The sequence below is a fragment of the Apodemus sylvaticus genome, chromosome 17 (genome assembly GCF_947179515.1).
Source record: "Apodemus sylvaticus chromosome 17, mApoSyl1.1, whole genome shotgun sequence".
NCBI classification, from domain to species: Eukaryota; Metazoa; Chordata; class Mammalia; order Rodentia; family Muridae; genus Apodemus; species Apodemus sylvaticus.
In genome coordinates, this window is record NC_067488.1 from 72517749 (window position 1) to 72537246 (window position 19498).

Here is a 19498-nt window from a genome sequence, read left to right on the forward strand (position 1 = left end):
GTCCTGGCACAATCCAGCACTTTCCCCACACTGTCCAGGCACTGTCTCCATAATGTTCCCGAACTGTCCCCCCAATGCGTCCGTTATGTCCACTCACTGTCCATACACTCTGCCCTGATTGTGCCAGCACAGTCCCAGCACTTTCCCTCACTGGAAAACACTGTCCCTCACTATCCCCGCACTGTCCCTACACTCTCCCCGCATTGTTCTAGCACAGTCCCCTCACTGCCCCCCACTGTCCAAACTCTGTCCCTTTACTGTCCTGGCACTGTCCCCACAATGTCCCCAGGCATTACCTGCTGTCTCCCCGCATTGTCCCCTCACTGTCCACACACTCTCCCGGCATTGTCTCCAAAATATCCCTGCACAGTCCCCACACTGTCCTTGCACTGTCCTGCTAGTGTCCCGGCCATGTCCCTGCACTATCCCCTGTCTATGCACTGACCCCTCACTGTGTCAGCACAGTCCCCGCATTGTCCCTGCACATTCCGTGCATTTTCTCCTCACTGTCCCCACACTGTGCCAGCACAGTCCCTGCACTGTCCACACCCTGTCCCCGCACTGTCTTGTCACAGTCCCACCAATGTCCCTGCACTGTACCCTCACTGTATCCTTACTGTCATGAAACTGTCTCCTCATTGTCCCTGCAGTGTCCCCACACTGTCCTGGCACTGTGCTCTTCTGTCCCTGCACTGTCCCTGCACTATGCACGAATAGTGTCAGCATAATCCCAGCACTGTGCCCTCACTGCCCCACACTGTCACTACACTGTTCCCTCTCTTTCTCTGCACAGTCGAGGCATTTTCCAGGCACTGTCATGGCGCTGTCCCCGCACTGTGCACTCACTGTCCCTACACTGTCCTTGCATTGTGCCAGCACAGTCCCAGTACTGTGCATGAACTGTCCACGCAGTGTCTTGTCACTGTCCCAGGAATGTCTCTGCACTGTTCACTCACTGTCCTGCACTGTCCTGCACTGTCCCCTAAATGTCCCTGCACTGTCCTGCCAGTGTCCTGACACTATCTACACACTGTCCCAGCAATGTCTCCAAAATGGCCCTGAACAGTTCCCACACTGTCATTGCAATGTCCCGGCAATGTCCCCACACTCTCCTCTGACTGTCCCTGCACTGTGCCAGCACAAATCCCGCATTGTCCATGTACTGTAAAGCAGTGTATCCAAAATGTCCCTGCATGGTCGCTGCACTGTCCCCACACTGTTCTTGCACAGTCCCAGAACTGTCCCTACACTGCCTTCACACTATCCAGGCACTGTGCAGTTCTGTACATGCACTGTCCCTGGATTGTGTCAGCACAGTCCAAGCATTGTCCGCTCACTGCCCCAAACTGTCCCATCCCCAGTCCCTCTCTGTCCCTCCACTGTCCTAACACTGTCCCTGCACTGTTCCAGCATAATCCCTGCACTGTGCATGCACTGTCCCAACAATGTCTCCACAATGTCCCCAGACCTTCTCTGCTCTGTCCATGCATGGTCCCTGCAATGTCCACGCACTGTCCTGGCACTGTCTCTGCAATGTCCCTGCACAGTACCCACAATGTCCCAGCACAGTCCCCCCACTGTCCCAGCACTGTCCTGAGCAGTGTCCCAGAACGGTTCCAGCACGGTCCCTGTACTGTGCCCTCACTGTCCATACACTGTCCCCACACTGTCCCTTCACTGTCTCCTCGTTGTTCACCCATTGTCCTGGCACTGTCCCAGCAATGTCCATGCACTGTCCCATCAATGTCTTCGCAATGGACCTGCATAGCCCCCATGTTGTCATTGCAATGTCCTGGCACAGTCCTGACACTTTCCCCTTACTGTGCCAGTATAGTCTCCTCACTGTCCATACAGTTTCCCAGCAATGTCTCTGCAATATCCCGGCACTGTCAGCGCTCTATCCCCGCACTGTCCATGCACAGTCACTGCACTGTCCCCACACTGTACTGGCACTGTGCAGTTCTGTCTCCACACTGTCCCTGCACTCTCTCCCGATTATGCCACAACAGTCCATGCACTGTCCCCTCACTTCCTCACACTGTCCCCCCCCCCACTTTTTCTGCCCCAGAATTGTCCCCAGAATGTTCCCGGACAATAACCTCACTGTCCTAGCACAGTCCAGCACTGTCCATGCACTGTCCCAACACTCTCTCTGTAATGTCCCAGCACTATCTCCACATTGTCCCCACACTGTCTCCAAAATATCCTTGTACTGTCCCAGCAGCTTCCCAGCACTGTCATGTCACTATCCCCACACAGTTCCCTCACTGGCCCCGCACTGTCCTGGCACTTCCTCTGAAATATACCTGCACTGTCCCAACATTGTCATCCTAGTGTCTGGGTACTGTCCCTGCACTGTCCCCTCACTGCCTCTGCACTGTCTGCACACTGTGTCACCACAGTCCCCGCACTGTCCACTCATTGTCCCAGCAATGTCTCCGTAATGTCTCGCACTGTATCTGCATGGCCCCAGCATTGGCCCCACACAGTCCAGGCACTGTCTCCAAAATATCCCTTCACAGACCCTGCACTGTCCTCGCAGTGTCCCAGCACTCTCCCAGCACTGTCCCTACACTGTCCCCGTACTGTCCTGGCACTGTGCTGGCACTGTCTACTCAATGTCCATGCATTATCTTGGCACTGTCCCAGCACTGCACATGCACTGTCCAGCAATGTCTCTGCAATGTCCACACATTGTCCCCACACTGTTCAAACATTGTCCTTACACTGTCACTGCACTGTCTCTGAAATATCCCTGCACTGTCCCAGCAGGTCCACGCACTGACCCAGCAATGTCTCTGCAATGTCCCAGCACTCTCACTGCTCTGTCCCAATACTGTCCCTGCACTGTCCCCACGGTGTCCTGGCAGTGTGCAGTTTTGTCTCCACACTGTCCCTGCACTCTCTGTGGATTGTGCCAGTACAGTCCCTGCACTTTCCACTCACTGTCCCACACTGTCCCTACACTGTCACGGCACTGTCCATGCAACGTCCGCAGACAATACACGCACTGTCCATGCACTGTTCTGGCACAGTCTGGCACTGTCCACCCACTGGCCCAGAAATGTCTCTGCAATGCCCCACACTGTCTCCACACTGTCCCTTCACTTTCCTGGCACTGTCTCCTATATCTCTCCACACTGTCCCCACACTGTCCTGGCACTGTGCCTGTTCTGTCCCTACACTGTCCCTGCACTCTCCTGGATTTGACAGCACAGTCCCAAAACTTTTGCCTCACTGCCCCATAATGTCCCTGCACTATTCCCACACTGTCTCAGTACTGTCTCAACACTGTCCCGGCACTCCCTCACTATCCCTGCACTGTCCGAGCACTTTCTCTTCAGTGTGCCCACAGTTCATGGCACTGTCCCTGAACTGTCCATGCACTGTCCCAGCAATGTCTCCACCATGTCCCTGTACTATACCTGCACTGTCCCAGAACTGTCCCCAAATTATCCCTGCACTGTCTCTAAAATATCACTACACTAACCCGACATTTTCCTTGCACTGTCCTGGCACTGCCCCGGCACTGTCCCAGCAGTGTCTCCGTAATGCCCCTATGCTGTCCCTGCACTGTCCCCGCACTGTCCCCGTACTGTCCCTGCACTGTCTCTGAAATATCCCTGAACTGACCCCACATTGCCTTTGCATTATCCCCTAACTTTTCCTGCACTGTCTCAGCAATATGCCTGCACATTCCTTGCACTGTCCCTGAACTGTGCCTGCTTTGTCCCCAACTGTTCACGCACTTTCTCCTTAATGTCCTGGCACTATCCCGGCACTGTCCACGCACTGTCCCAGCAATGTCTCTGCAATGCCCCACACTGTCCCTGCATCGTCCCTGCATTGTCACCACAGCGTCTGTGCATTGTCTCCAAAATATCCCTGCACTGTTCCAGCAGTGAACATGCACTGTCCCAGCAATTTGTCCGCAATGTCCCCGCAAGTCCCTGCACTGTTCCAGAACTGTCCCTGCACTATCACAGCACAGTCTCCGCAATGTCCCTGCACTTTCCCCTCTCTGTCTCTGCACTGTTACCGCACTGTCCTGGCACTGTCTCCTCAATGTCTATGCACTGTCCTGACACTGTCCCAGCACTGTCCCCACACTGTGCCAGCACTGTTCCCGTGCTGTCCACACAATGTCCCAGTAATGTCTCTGCACTGTCCCTGCACTGTCCCCACTTTGTCTCTGAACCGTCCTGGCACTGGCACTGTCTTCTCAATGTTCCCACACTGTCCTGACACTGTTCCAACACTGTCCATGAATGGGTCCAGCAATGTCTCTGCAGTGTCCCCTCACAGTCCCTGCATTGTCACCACACTGTCCCGGCACTGTTTCCACACTGTGTCCTCACTGTACCTTCACTGTCTCTGCATTGTGCCAGCACAGTCCATGAATTGTTTACACACTTTCCCAGCAATGTCTCCTCCATGTCTCTGCACTGTCCCCCTCAGTCTCTTCACTGCCCCCACAATGTCCCAGCACTGAATCAGCACTGTTTCCATCATGTCCATGCCCAGTCTCCACACTCTCATTGTACTGTCCTGGCACAGTCCCCGTACTGTCCCATCACTGTCCCTGAATTGTTACCACACTGTCCCTGCACTGTCCCCATACTGGGCCAGCACAGTATCTGCAATGTACCCACACAGTATCCTCAATGTCAAGGAAGAGTCCCAGCAATGTTCCCACATTGTCCCCACACTGTCCCCTCACTATCCCCTCACTGTCCCGGAACTGTCTCCTCAGGGTCTCTGCACAGTCCTGGCACTGTCCATGCACTGTCCAAGCACTGTTCCAGCAATTCTTGAGCAATGTCCCCACACTGTACCAATATTGTCCCCACACTGTCCCCACACTCTCTAGCACTGTCTCCGAAATATTACTGCACAGACCCCACACTATTCTCACACTGTCTAGGCACTGTCCCCGCACTATCCCCTCATTATCCATGCCCTGTCCCTTCACTGTGCCTGCACAGTCCCTGCACTGTCCCCACCCTGTCCCTGCATTGTCCCTGCAGTGACCTGGCACTGTGTCAGTACTGTCTTGGCACTGTCCCAGCACTGTCCACTCAGTGTCCCAACAATGTCTCTGCAATGTCCCCACAATGTCCCCACACTGTCTCAGAAATATCACTGCACTGTTCCAGAAATGTCAAGCACTATCCCAGCACAATCCCTGCACTGTCTCTGCACTGTCCCTGCTCTGTCCCCACATTGTACACGCACTTTCCTGGCACTGTCTCCTCAATGTCCACGTACTGTCCTGGCACTGTGCCCACACTGTCCCCTCACTGTCTCCGTACTGTCCCCACATTGTGACAGCACAGTCCCCACACTGTCCATGCAATGTCTCAGCAATGACTGTGAACTGTCTCCTCACTGTCCCTGCTTTGTCCCCCCACTGCCCTGGCACTGTCTCCTCAATGTTCCCAGACTGTCCTGGCACTGTTTCAACACTGTCCATTCACAATCCCAGCAATGTTTCTGCAATGTCCCCGCACTGCCCCCTCATTGTCCCTGCATTGTTGCCACACTGTCCTGGCATTGTCTCCAAAATATCCCTGTACAGTAGCCACACTATCTTCAGACTCTCCAGGCACTGTCCCAGCACTGTCTCCCCACTGTGCCTTCACTGTCCCTGCACTGTCCCCACACTGTGCCAGCAGAGTCCCCGCACTGTCCATGTAATGTCTCAGCAATGCCTGTGAACTGTCTCCTCACTGTCCCTGCTTTGTCCCCCACTGTCCTGGCACTGTCTCCTCAATGTTCCCACACTGTCCTGGCACTGTTCTGACACTGTCCATTCACAATCCTAGCAATGTCTCTGCAATGTCCCCGCACTGTCCCCACATTGTCCCCGCATTGTTGCCACACTGTCTTGGCATTGTCTCCAAAATAACCCAGCACAGTAGCCACACTGCCTTCAAACTGTCCAGGCACTGTCCCAGCACTGTCTCCCCACTGTGCCCTCACTGTCCCTGCACAGTCCATTCACTGTGCCAGCACAATCCATGAACTGTCCATGTACTTTCCCAGGAATGTGTCCTCAATGTCCCCGCTCTGTCCCCACTCTGTCTCCTCACTGGCCCACAATGTGCCCAAACTGTCCCTGCCCTCTCACCACACTGTCATTGAACACTTCCTGCAGTGTCTGGTCACTGTTCCTGAACTGTTCCCGCACTGTCCATGAACTGTTCCCACAAGGTCAGGATACTGTCCCCACACTGTCCTGGCACTCTCCCTGCTCTGTCCCCAGACATACCTGCATTGTCACCACACTGTGCTGGCACAGTTTCTGCAATATCCCCACACAGTATCCGCAACGTCACTGCACAGTCCCGGCAATGTCCCTGAACTTTCCTCAAACTGTCACCTCACTGTCCCCACACTTTGCTGACACTGCAGTTCTGTCTCCACACTGTCCCTGTACTCTCCCTAGAATGTGCCAACACAGTCCCCACATTGTCCAGTCACTGTCCCTGAACTGTTCAGGCACTGTCCCTCCACTGTCCTCGCAAAGTCCATTCACCATCCCCTCACTGTCACAGCACTGTCCCCTCTCTGTCCATGCACAGTCCCTGTACTGTCCCTGCACTGTCCGCACATTATGCCAGCATAGTCTGTAATGTCCCCAAACAGTATCCACAGTGTCCTGGCACAGTTCTGGTACTGTCTGTGCACTGTCGCTGCACTGTCACCTCACTGTCCACAAATTTTCCTGGTACTGTGCAATTCTGTCTCTGCACTGCCGCTGCACTTTCCCTGATTTTTGCCAGCACAGTCCCTGCACTGTCCCTTCACTGTCCCTGAAGTGTTCCTGAACTGTCCCAACATTGTCCCCACAATGTCCAGATACCTTGTCCCCACTGTCCCAGCACTGTCCCCACAATGTCCCTGGGCAATACCCGCACTGTCCATGCACTGTACCAGCACTGTCTCCGCCATGTCTGGATACCTTCTCCACACTGTCTCGGCACTCTCCATGCTCTGTCCCCTCACAGTCCCTGCACTGTCCCCACACTGAGAGCACAGTCTCAGCAATATCCCCACACAGTATCCGCAATGTCACTTCACAATTCCGGGAATGTCCCTACCCTGTCCCAGCACTGTCACTGCACTGTCCCCACACTGTCATGGCACTGTGCAGTTCTGTTTCCACGCTGCTTACACTCTCCCTGGATTTTGCTAGCACAGTAGCCACACTGTCCTGTCACTGTCCCATAACTGTTCTGGCTCTGTCTCCACACTATCCCCGCACTGTCCCCACAAAGTCAGGATACTGTCCCGGCCCTGTCCCAGCATTCTATTAGCACTTTCCACGCACTGTCCCAGCAATGTCTCTGCAATGTCCCCACACTGTCCCTGCACTGTTCCTGCCTTGTCCCCACACTGACCCCACACTATCTTCGAAATATCCCTGCACTGTCCCAGCAGTGTCCTTGCACGGTCCCAGCAAAGTCTCCTCAATGTCTCTGCACTGTCCCTGCACGGTACCCACTGTCCGAGAACTGCCATGGACTGACCCAGCCGGGGAGTCACGACCAAGGGAAAATCAGGGCTTTGGATTCAGGAAGACACAGGTTCGGCGAGATGACAGACAGATACACCAGAGAGCAGTTTGAATCTGCTGCAACTTTACTTTTTAGTCAGGCATATTTATAATACATTGAGGAACAGATCGAGGTTGGCATACTTCCAGAAACACTCAAACAATTACTAAACAAGGTACATTTCCATCTTAATTAGAACAGCAAGTAGACATGAGATGATGCCCACAGGAACTCTTACTCTGTGAACATGATCAAAAGCAAACTATGATCATGAACCTCAGACCTAAAGTGTTCGATTCTAACTTGTGGTTACTTATTAAAGTTGTGTTAATAATCAACAAGAGAACTTGGGCCTTCAGACCAATTTGCATGCTTAAAGCCTTCTTCTGTCATCAAAAGTCAAAATGCTTTAAAAATGAACACATATACATTACAAGAGCCTTCTCTACTACCTTGGACAGCAAACACCACAGTGATCTGGCTCAAGCTAATCTATGTCCATAATCTCAAGAAAATTATAGGACCTTCTAACCTTCAATGTTTTTATCCATCTATTACCTTCTTATCATAAGTACCTGTATAAAACAATAGCTCATCAGTAGTCCTATACTTTTTCATATTGTTTTTCTTCTTGTTACAAACTATTCACCATTACCTTTACTAAGGCTAGTAATAAAGACGGATCCTGTAAAAGCATTCCAAGACTTTCTTTCACTAAGGTTCAACATGAGTTCATTGAGTTTAGGACTGGAAGCGGTAGGCATAATCGCCACATCCTCTTTTTCCTTCCACCTTTCCTTTGATAAAATTCTCCTTTATCAATTAACCAGCTTGTAGGCTGGGATCGAGCTGTATAAAGAATTAAGAGTAGGAAGAAGAAAGACAAAGTACAAAACCCATAACCCAGGAAGTGCAATATCCTTAGAGAACAGCAAGGCCTTTTCTTAGGCCAGAGGTGGGCACACTGCCAGGGACCTCCAGGGAGCCTAGCCCCGAGGGGCATTTTTCTCCCGTCTGCCTTAATGACGTACTGTCATGTCACACAGATGACACTGGAGTTGGTGTGGCAGTTCCCAGTTTTTTGTTTTTAAGATGCAACTCTGTTAGATCTTGCTTCACTGAGTAAATGGACTTCAGCACAAGTATGAAAAGGCAAGGAAATAACAGCACAACCATAATAATCATGAACATCAATATTCCAATTAAGACAAAATATTGTACCCAATCTAGAGGATTCAAAGACTTAATTCCTGCTTCCAGTCCTTTAGCCAATGAGTCAAGCTGGGTATTATCTAGATGTGCTTTGCTAATTTTTGCAATATCCCTCTGCAATATCTCCATGTCATGAGTAATCTCAGAATCTGCCCAAACTCCCTGTAAATTATTCTTCACGTTTTCCCATTGCTCAGTAGCATTATAAGGTAAAGGTGTAACACAAATATTTGGAAAGGCGGCATGGCATCGAGTCTCCATCCTGGTCTTAATATTTACTACATCCTGTCCTAAAGCCAAGACCACCTCTTCTAAAGCATTTATCTTTGAGTCCAACTTTATGTCTATCACTGCTTGTTCTGACAAGGACAATGAGATATTCTTATTCATATCATTGACAAATTGTGCAGTATGCATTTCCTGAACCAAGGCAGCAGTAGAGATGGCAAATGTAGTAAGTATGGCTATTAATGCTGAGATCCCTAGAATAATGGCAGCCACAAATCTCTTTGGTCTTATTAATTCTTGCAATTTCTTTAAAGTCTGTATAGCTGTATTTTCATACCATGATTCATCCTTCAAATCTACTGGCAACATGACATATGCAGGACGCTTTACCAAAATCATAACTGTCGTCTGTCTATTTATGCCAGAATCCACACAATTAGTAAGTCTGCATGCATAGCAATTAATCATATAGGATTGACCTATTTTTGTAATATTAATTTGTGAAGCATGTCCTAATAATAATGCAAAAGGATAGGCCACACAAGCCCTTATAGCATAAGGAGTGGACCTAATCTCTTTTGGTTTCTTTTGCAATATCATATTAGCACTAGCAGCCAATCTAAACATATCATGATGAATAGTAATTCTGTTATCATCTGGGTCTCTAGCCACCCAGATAGGTTCTACATATCCGGGACTGAACCATTGATGAATTCTTTCTCCTAGCTTAGATGGAGTATATCCATTAAATCTATTAGAATTATTCTTTAAGTATTGAATATAATCAAAAGTTCCAGATGACACAGAGGAATTCCAAATTTCTAGAGGAGTTCCCAAAGGATGATGTTTTACTGCTGAGAGAGGAAATCCACATTCTAACCATTTTGGATTACCAGTAAGGGTATTTTCCCAAAATTGGTTCTTATCTCTAAATTTTTCAGTACAGACAGGCAAAGGCAAAAAAGGAGCATTTTGAAAAGTATCATTATAAGAAGCAGACCCCAATGTAGAAATCCGTGTTTCCCATATTAACCTTTTTTCATTTTTACCTTTAGTGGTAGGATCAGGAGCGTCAGTAAGAAGCATTCTATAGTGAAACAGTATTCGGCAAAACCAGAACGGGAAAGTGGGAAGGGGTGGGTGGGAGGACAGGGGAAGAGAAGGGGGCTTACGGGACTTTCGGGGAGTGGGGGGGCTAGAAAAGGGAAATCATTTGAAATGTAAATAAATTATATCGAATAAAAAAAAAAGAAGCATTCTATAGCTGAGTGATAGGCACCCAAAAGGAGGAGAGCCTTTAAACGCTAGGCAAATTGGAAGAGAATCTGACCTTCCTTCAAAAGTTATGGAAGTAGAGCTATTCAACCTTTGTTCGTAGTCCTGGAAACCACCTAACAGATCTGTATCATTAATCAGAACTTTTATGTAATCCAGACTCATCCAACCTACAGGATGTATAAGAGGTAGCTTTGGTACATAAGCCCAATAACTTTCTCCACTCACAACTGTAGGTCGAGCAGCCAGAAGAGAAAGCATTGCAGGAAAAATAAATTCAAGAGTCTGTGGCTGCTGTTGAGTAGTCACCAATGTTACAGCTTCTCTTGTCAGATTCTTCAGCTGAGTCCACCTTGGCAGTCTCCTGGGAGCCAGAAAAAGCTTTTATAGTTTCACTTTAGTTTTCCATCTCTCCTGCTTTTATTTTCTTTGTTGTACTAGCCACCTGTTGCGCGAGCCAATCTGGGATCCAGACTTGGGAGTCATCATCCTGTGGGAACACATAAGCATATCCCCTCCCAGAGGAAATTAAAGCATCCGGTCCTTTTCAGGTGCCGGTCATCAGGTCCTTCCTCATGACTCGGGGGGAGTTGTTCTAAATATGATTAAATCCCATTCTTTATTATATAGAATTTGTTTCATACCACTGAGGTTGGGATCAAGGTAACTCCTTCCCAGGATGACAAAATGACATCCTCACAGAAAGCTAGATCTAACCCAGCACTTCCTGGAGTAGCTCTAGGTATATCATGAATAGTAAATTCTGGTGCCTCAGGGTTAAGGGCACACTCTTGTTCAATAACATCATCTTGGTCCTCTCTTTCAATTTCCGGGCTGAGAGGTTGTCCCTGACCTAGTTTTTTGTTTGTTTTTTTTTTTTTTGTTTGTTTGTTCCTTTTTTTGTCTTTGTCTTTTTTTATTATTAATAAGGGGTGTTCCATCCTAGTGGAACTTGGATTTACACTTTTTTTCCCAATGCTTGCCTTTCTGGCGTCGAGGGCACACTCCTGGAGGAGGTCCTCTTTTCTTATTACCCCTATTGTTTTCTCCAGGACACTGTCTTTGCATATGTCCTTTCCATATGTCTTTGCATATGTTCTTTCCACACTTATAACAAGTGGGTACAGAGGAGTCTCTCCCTCCTCCATATGTTTGCTTATCATAGGCGCTGAACTTCTGACCTTTCATACCTGCAGCGTAGGCCATTCCTTGCACTACGGCTGGTGAGGCATCTACACAGGCTTTTATAAAGTCCTGCACTGTTCCTGTTTTTCTGATGGCATGCCTTATGAGGTCTTGACACAAAGTATCTGAGACCTTTAAACCTCTACTGGCCATCATATGTTTAAAAACTGAGAGGAACATTTGTTCCTACTTTGACTCAGATTGCCCCATGTTATATCAAGATTACTTGCACTTAACCGGTGATCCTTTACCGGCGGACCTGCAGCGTCCTGGCAAGAGCCAACCCGTTACCTTGAAGAAAAAAGAAAGGGGGTAAAGATTACCTGTCCAAAGAGTCCCTGTTCAGGCGCCACCTGCCATGGACTGACCCAGCCGGGGGAGTCACGACCAAGGGAAAATCAGGGCTTTGGATTCAGGAAGGCACAGGTTCGGCGAGATGACAGACAGACACACCAGAGAGTGGTTTGAATCTGCTGCAACTTTACTTTTTAGTCAGGCATATTTATAATACATTGAGGAACAGATCGAGGTTGGCATACCTCCAGAAACACTCATACAATTACTAAACAAGGTGCATTTCCATCTTAATTAGAACAGCAAGTAGACATGAGATGATGCCCACAGGAACTCTTACTCTGTGAACCATGATCAAAAGCAAACTATGATCATGAACCTCAGACCTAAAGTGTTCGATTCTAACTTGTAGTTACTTATTAAAGTTGTGTTAATAATCAACAAGAGAACTTGGGCCTTCAGACCAATTTGCATGCTTAAAGCCTTCTTCTGTCATCAAAAGTCAAAATGCTTTGAAAATGAACACATATACTTTACAAGAGCCTTCTCCACTACCTTGGACAGCAAACACCACAGTGATCTGGCTGAAGCTAATCTATGTCCATAATCTCAAGAAAATTACAGGACCTTCTAACCTTCAATGTTTTTATCCATCTATTACCTTCTTATCATAAGTACCTGTATAAAACAATAGCTCATCAGTAGTCCTATACTTTTTCATATTGTTTTTCTTCTTGTTACAAACTATTCACCATTACCTTTACTAAGGCTCGTAATAAAGACGGACCCTGTAAAAGCATTCCAAGACTTTCTTTCACTAAGGTTCAACATGAGTTCATTGAGTTTAGGACTGGAAGCGGTAGGCATAATCGCCACATCCTCTTTTTCCTTGCACCGGAATACCAAATTCTCCTTTATCAATTAATCAGCTTGTAGGCTGGGATCGAGCTGTATAAAGAATTAAGAGTAGGAAGAAGAAAGACAAAGTGCAAAACCCATAACCCAGGAAGCGCAATATCCTTAGAGAACAGCAAGGCCTTTTCTTAGGCCAGAGGTGGGCACACTGCCAGGGACCTCCAGGGAGCCTAGCCCCGAGGGGCATTTTTCTCCCGTCTGCCTTAATGATGTACTGTCATGTCACACAGATGACACTGGAGTTGGTGTGGCAGAGAACTGTCCCCAAACTGTCCCAGCACAGTCCGTGCAATGTCCTTGCACAGTCCCCATTCTGTACCCGCACTGTCCTGGCACTTTCTCCTCAATATTCACGCACTATCCCAGCACTGCACCCACATTGTCCCCTCACTGTGCCAGCACAGTCCCCGCACTGACCACACAGTGTCCCAGCAATGGACACTAGCTAGCACAGCGTCTGCAATGTCCCCAGACAGTATCCACAATGTCCCAGCACAATTCTGGCACTGTCCATGCACTGTCCCTCACTGTCCCCACAGTGTCATGGCACAATGCATTTCTGTCTGTGCACTGTCTCTGCACTGTCTCCGACTTGTGCCAGCACAGATCCAGCACTATCCCCTCACTGCCCCACACTGACCCTGTACTATACCCGGCACTGTCCCCGCAATGTCCCCAGACAATACCTGCACAGTCCCCACTCTGTCCTGGCACAGTCCCGTCACATTCTCCACACTGTTTCTGCACTGTCCCTGAACTGTCCTAGCCCAGTCCTGGAACAGTATCTTTACTGTCTCCACACTGTCCCCACACTATCCCCCAACTGTCCCTGCACTGTCTCCTCACTGTCCCTGCACTGTCCCTGCCCTGTGCCAACACAGTACCCACACTGTCCCTGCACTTTCCCAGCTCTATATCTGCACTGTCCCTGTACTGTCACTACATTGTTCCCACACTGTCCCCACATTATCCTGGCACTGTGCCCATTCTGTCCCATGATTGTGCCAGCATAGTCCCAGCACTGTTCCCTCACAGTCCCTGCACATTCTCACTGTCACAACACTGTCCTAGCTCTGTCTCAACATTTTCCTTGCAATGTGCCCATTTTGTCTCTGCACTGTCCCCACACTGTCCGTGGATTGTGCCAGTACACTCACAGTACCGTCCCCTCACATTCCACATTCATTCCCAGAACTGTACCAGCACAGGCCCTGCACTGTCCCTGTACTGTTTCTGCACTGTGCCAGCACATGCCCTGCACAATCCCCAAATATTCGCTGCACTGTCCTGAACTGTCCTGGAATTGTGCCCGTTTTGTCCCGTCACTGTCCATGCACTGTCATCAGATTGTGCCTGTACAGCCTCAGCACTATTCCCTCACTCTCCCCATACATTCTGCACACTCTCCTATTGTCCCCACACGGTACCAACACTGTACCCACAATTCCCTGCACAGTACCTGCACTGTATTTGCACTGTCCTTGCACTGTCCCTGCCTTGTCCCCACATTGTTCCCACATTGTCCCCGCCATGTTCCAGTACTGTCCGTGCACTGTCCCAGCACTAAATACTCACTGTATCCATACTGTAGCAGCATTGTCCCCACACTGTGGGTACCCCCCAATAGAATGGGTACAGTGCAGGGATATTTCTGAGACAGTGCCAGTAGAGTGCTTGTACAGTGTGCAGACAGTGCGTGGACAGTGCAAGGACATTGAGGAGACATTACTGGGACAGTGCATGGACAATGCCAGGACAGTGCAGGAACATTGAGGAGACAGTACCGGGACAGTGCGCAGACAATGCAGGGACAGTGTGAGTCAGTTCATGGACAGTGAAGGGACATTGTGGAGACATTGTTAGGACAGTGCAAGGACAGTGTGGGGACTGTGATGGCACAGTGTGCAGACAGTGCAGGGACAGTCAGGGGACAGGGCCGAAACAGAGCAGGGAGAGTTCTGGGACAGTGCAGGGGCTCTACTCAGACCTTGCAGGGACATTGTGGGCACTATGTTGGCACAGTGTGAAGACAGTGCAAGGACAGTGTGGGGACTGTGCAGGGACATTGCAGAGACAGTGCCGGAACAGTGTGGGGACAGTGCAGAAACAGTACAGGAACAATAGAGATACAATGTTTGCACAGTGTGTGGACAGTATTGGGTCTGTGCAGTGGGAGGATAGTGTGGGGACTGTGTAGTGATATTTTGGAGACAGTGCCAGGACAGTAGGGAGGTAAAGTGGGGACAGTGCTGGAACAGTGAGGGGAAAGTATCCCAGAATTTGTAGGGACAGTGTGGGGACAGTGCAGGAACATTGCAAAGACATTGCTGGGACAGTGCCATGACAGTTCGGGGAGTGTACAGGGACAGTGTGGGGACAGTGCATGAACTGTGCCCGGACAATGTGGGGACAGTGAGGGAAAAGTGCCAGGACAGTGCTGGGACAGTGCAGTGATTGTGCAGGAACATTGTGGAGAAAGTGGCAGGACAGCAAGGGGACATTGTGCGGCAAGTGTGGGCACAGAGCATGGACAGTGTGGTGATATTGCAGAGACGTTTCTAGGACAGTGCATGGAAAGTGCGGGGTCTGTGGTCGAACAGTGCAGAGAGACTGCAGGGACAGTCAGGGGAGAAAGAGTGGCAGGACTGTGCCGAGACAGGGGGATCACGGTGTGAAGACTGTGCAGGGACATTGTGGAGACTTTGCTGGGACAGTGCATGGAAAGTGCTGGGACAGTGCTAGGACAGTGTGGGGACATAAAGGAGACAGTGCCAGGACAGGTTGGGGACAGTGAGGGGACAGTGCGAGAACAGTACAGGAAAGTGCGACGAAAGTGAGGGGACAGTGTGGGTATTGTGTGGGGACAGTGGGAGGACAATGTGGGGACTGTGCAGGGATATTTCGGAGACAATTTGGGTACAATGTGAGGACCCTGTGGGGACAATGCTAGGACTGTGCCAGGACGTTTTGGAGGCTGTGTGGGAACATTGCAGAGACTGAGCTGGATCAGTGCGGGGACAGTACAGGGACAGTGAAGGGACAGTGCGAGGACAGTGTGGAGACAATGCAGGGACATTGCAGAGACATTGCTGGGACAGTTCGGGGACTATACCGAGACAGTGTGGGGATTTTGAAGGGACTTTAGGGAGACTTTGCTGGGACAGTGCAGGAAAAGTGCCGGGAGAGTGCCAGGACAGTGGCAGGACATTGAGGAGACAGTGCAAGGACTTTTCAGGGACAGTGAGTGGACAGTGCGGGGACTGTGAGAGTACAGTGAGGGGACATTGCAGGTATTGTGTGAGGAAAGGCCAGGACAATGGGAGGATGATATGGGGACTGTGCAGGGACATTTCAGAGACAGTGCGGAGACAGTGTGAGGATCATGTGTGGACAGTGACAAGACTGTGCCTGGACATTGCTGATACTGTGTGCGGACATTACAGTGACCGTGCTGGCAAAGTGTGGGGATAGTGTAGTGACAGTGCGGGGACAGTGCAGGGAAAGTGCAGGGACAGTGACAGGACAGTGTGGGGACTGTGCAGGGAGAGTGTGAGTACATTGTGGGGAATGTGCAGTGCCATTGTGAAAACTGCCTGGACTTTGGCAGGAGAGTGCAAGGAGAATGCGGGTACAGTGCAGGGACAGAGCTGGGACAGTACAGAGACATTGCTTGGACAGTGCTTGGACAGGGCATGGTCTTAGCTGCTACAGTGAGGCAAAAGTGCAAGGACAGTGAGGTGACATTGTGGGGACAGTGACGGGACACGGCAATGACAGTGTGGGGACTGTGCAGAGATATTTTGGAGACAGTGTGGGGACAGTGTAGGGATATTGTAGAGACATTGCTGGGACAGTGCGTGGACAGTGCGGGAGCTGTGTTGGCACAGTGTGGGCAATGTGCAGCAACAGTGAGGGGAGAGTGCGGGGAGAGTGCGGGGACTGTACGAGGACAGTATGGGAACTGTGCAGAGATGTTCAGAGACGGTGCAGTGACAGAGTGAGGACAGTGCAGGAACAGTGCAGGGACAGTGACAGGACAGTGACAGGACAGTGAGGGGACAATGTGGGGATTGTGCAGTTACATTGCAGAGACAGTGCAGGGACAGTGCAGGGAATGTGTGGGGACTGTGCAGGGACACTGCGGAAAAGCACTGGGACAGTGTAGAGACAGTGCAGGGATAGTGAGGGTAAAGAGTGTGGACAGTGTGAGGACTGTATAGGGATATTGAGAAGACGGTAACTGGACAGTGCGTGGACAATGTGCAGACAGTGCAGTGACTGTGCATGGACAGAGCAAGGAAATTGCGGGAATATTGCAAAGATATTTCTGGTACAATGCATGGACAGTTTAGGAACTGTGCTGGCACAGTGCTGGGACAGTGTGGGGACAGTGCTTGGACAGTGCAGGGACTGTGCTAGGACATTGTATATACTGTGTGGGGACATAGCAAAGACTGTGTGGCAAAGTGCAGGGACAGTTTTGGAACAGTGCAGGGACAGTGACCAGACAGTGAGGGCACTGTGCAGAGACAGTGTGGGAATTGTGCTGGGACATTACAAAGACAGTAAGGGAACAGTGTTGTGACTGTGCAGGAACAGTGCGGGGGGCAGTGCAGAGACAGTTTGGGGACAGTGCTAGGACAGTGCCGGGATAGTGCGGGGACAGTGCAAGGACAGTGAGGGGACAGTGCCAGGACACTGTAAGGAAAGTGTGGAGACTGTGTAGGGACATTTCTAAGACAGTGCCATCTGAGTGTGAGGAAAGAGCAGGGACAGTGCGCGGCCATTGCAGAGACATTGCTGGGAGAGCGCATCGGCAGTGCAGTGACAGTGCCTGGACAGTGCGGGGACAAAGAAGGGACAGTGTGTGGCCAGTGCGTGGAAAGTGCAGGGACATTGCACAGACATTGCTGGGACCTTGAGAGGACAGTGCGGGGACAGTGAGGATACAGTGGGGGAACAATGAGGGCAGAGTTCTGGGACAGTGCCATGACAGTGCTGGGAATGTGCGGGGACAGAGCAAGGACAGTGCGGGACATGGCAGAGACATTGCTGGGACAATTCATGCACAGTGTGTGGACTGTGCTTGCACAGTGTGAGGAGAGTGGGGGACAGTGCGGGCCAGGACAGTGCCATGATAGTGCAGGGATAGTCCGAGGAGAGTGCAAGGGAAGGTGAGGGGACATTGCTGGGACATTGCTGATACATTGCTGATACATTGCTGGGACAGTGCATGAACAGTGCTGGACTGTGCCAGAACTGTGCGGGAACAGTGCGGGTATTGTCCAGGGACATTGCCAGGACAGTGCCGGGACTGTATGAGGACAGTGCAGGGAGAGTGAGGGGCAGTGAGGGGAAAGTTCTGGGACTATGCTGGCACAATTCAAGGACAGTACAGGGCCAGTGCAGGTCCAGAACTGAACAGTGCTAGGGCAGTGTGTGTACAATGAATGGAAATTGCAGGGACAGTGTGTGGACAGTGCAGGGACTCTGCTGAGCATAGTGTGGGGGGAGTGCAGGGACAGTGAAGGGACATGATGGGAACAGAGCTGGGATAGTGCTGGGACAGTACAGGGACAGTGCTGGGACAGTGTGTGGACAGCGCGGGTTCAGTGAGGGAACAGTGTATTGACAGTGCTTGGATATTGTTGAGAAATTGCTGGGAAAGTGTGTGGGCACTGCTGGACTTTTCCAGGACAGTGCAGGGACAGTGTGGGTATTGTCCAGGGACATTGCTTATAATGTGCAGGGACAGTACAGGGACAGTGCAGAGACAGTGTGGGGCAGTGAGGGACAGTGCTGGGACTTTGCTAGCACAATCTGGGAACAGTACAGGGATAGTTCTGGGACAGAATTTCATAGTATGAGGACAGTGCAGGGACATGGATGAGACAGTGTCTGGACAGTACAGGGACAATACAGGGACAAAGTTGTGACAGTGCTGGGAGAGTGCGGGGACTCTACCTGGACTTTGATGTGACAGTGGGGGGAATGTGCAGGGACAGTGCATGGACAGTGTGGGAAATTTGTCCAGATAGTGTGAAGATAGTGTTGGGAATATGCAGAGACATTGTGAAGACGATGAGGGGACAGTGTGGGGACAGTCCCAGGACTGTGCTAAGACATTGTATATACTCTGTGCAGACATAGCAGAGACTGTACTGGCACAGTGCGGGGATAGTGCTGGGACAGAGCTGGGACAGTTCCAGGAGATTGTGGGGATTGTACCAGGACATTGATGTGACAGTGGGGTAAGTGCAGGAACAGTGCAGGGACATTAATGGGGCAGTGTGGAAACTGTGCCCGGACAGTGCGAAGACAGTGTGGAAAATGTGCAGGGACATTGTGAAGACAGTGAGGGGACAGTACTGTGACAGTTGTGGGAATGTGCTAGGACATTGTGTATACTGTGCGGACATAGCAGAGACTGTTCTGGCACAGTGCAGGGACAGTGCTGGAACAGTGCAGGGACAGAGATCAGACGGTGCGTGCACACTGCTGAAACAGTGCGAAGGCAGTGTGGGGACTGTTCATGGACAATGCAGAGACAGGGGACAGTGCAGGTACAGTGCAGGGACCCTGAAGGGACAGTGCAGGGACCATGCCAGGAAAGTGCCAAGACTGTGCGGGGACATTGATGAGACAGTTTCGTGACAGTGTAGGGACTGTGTGGGGGCAGAGCAGGGGCAGTGCCGGGAGAATGTGGAGATTATACCCAGACATTGTGGGGACAGTGCAGGGAGAGTGCAGGAGCAGTGTAGGGATAGTGATGGGACAGTGCGGGGACTGTGCCCAGAAAGTGCAAGGACATGGTGGGCACTGTGCAGGGA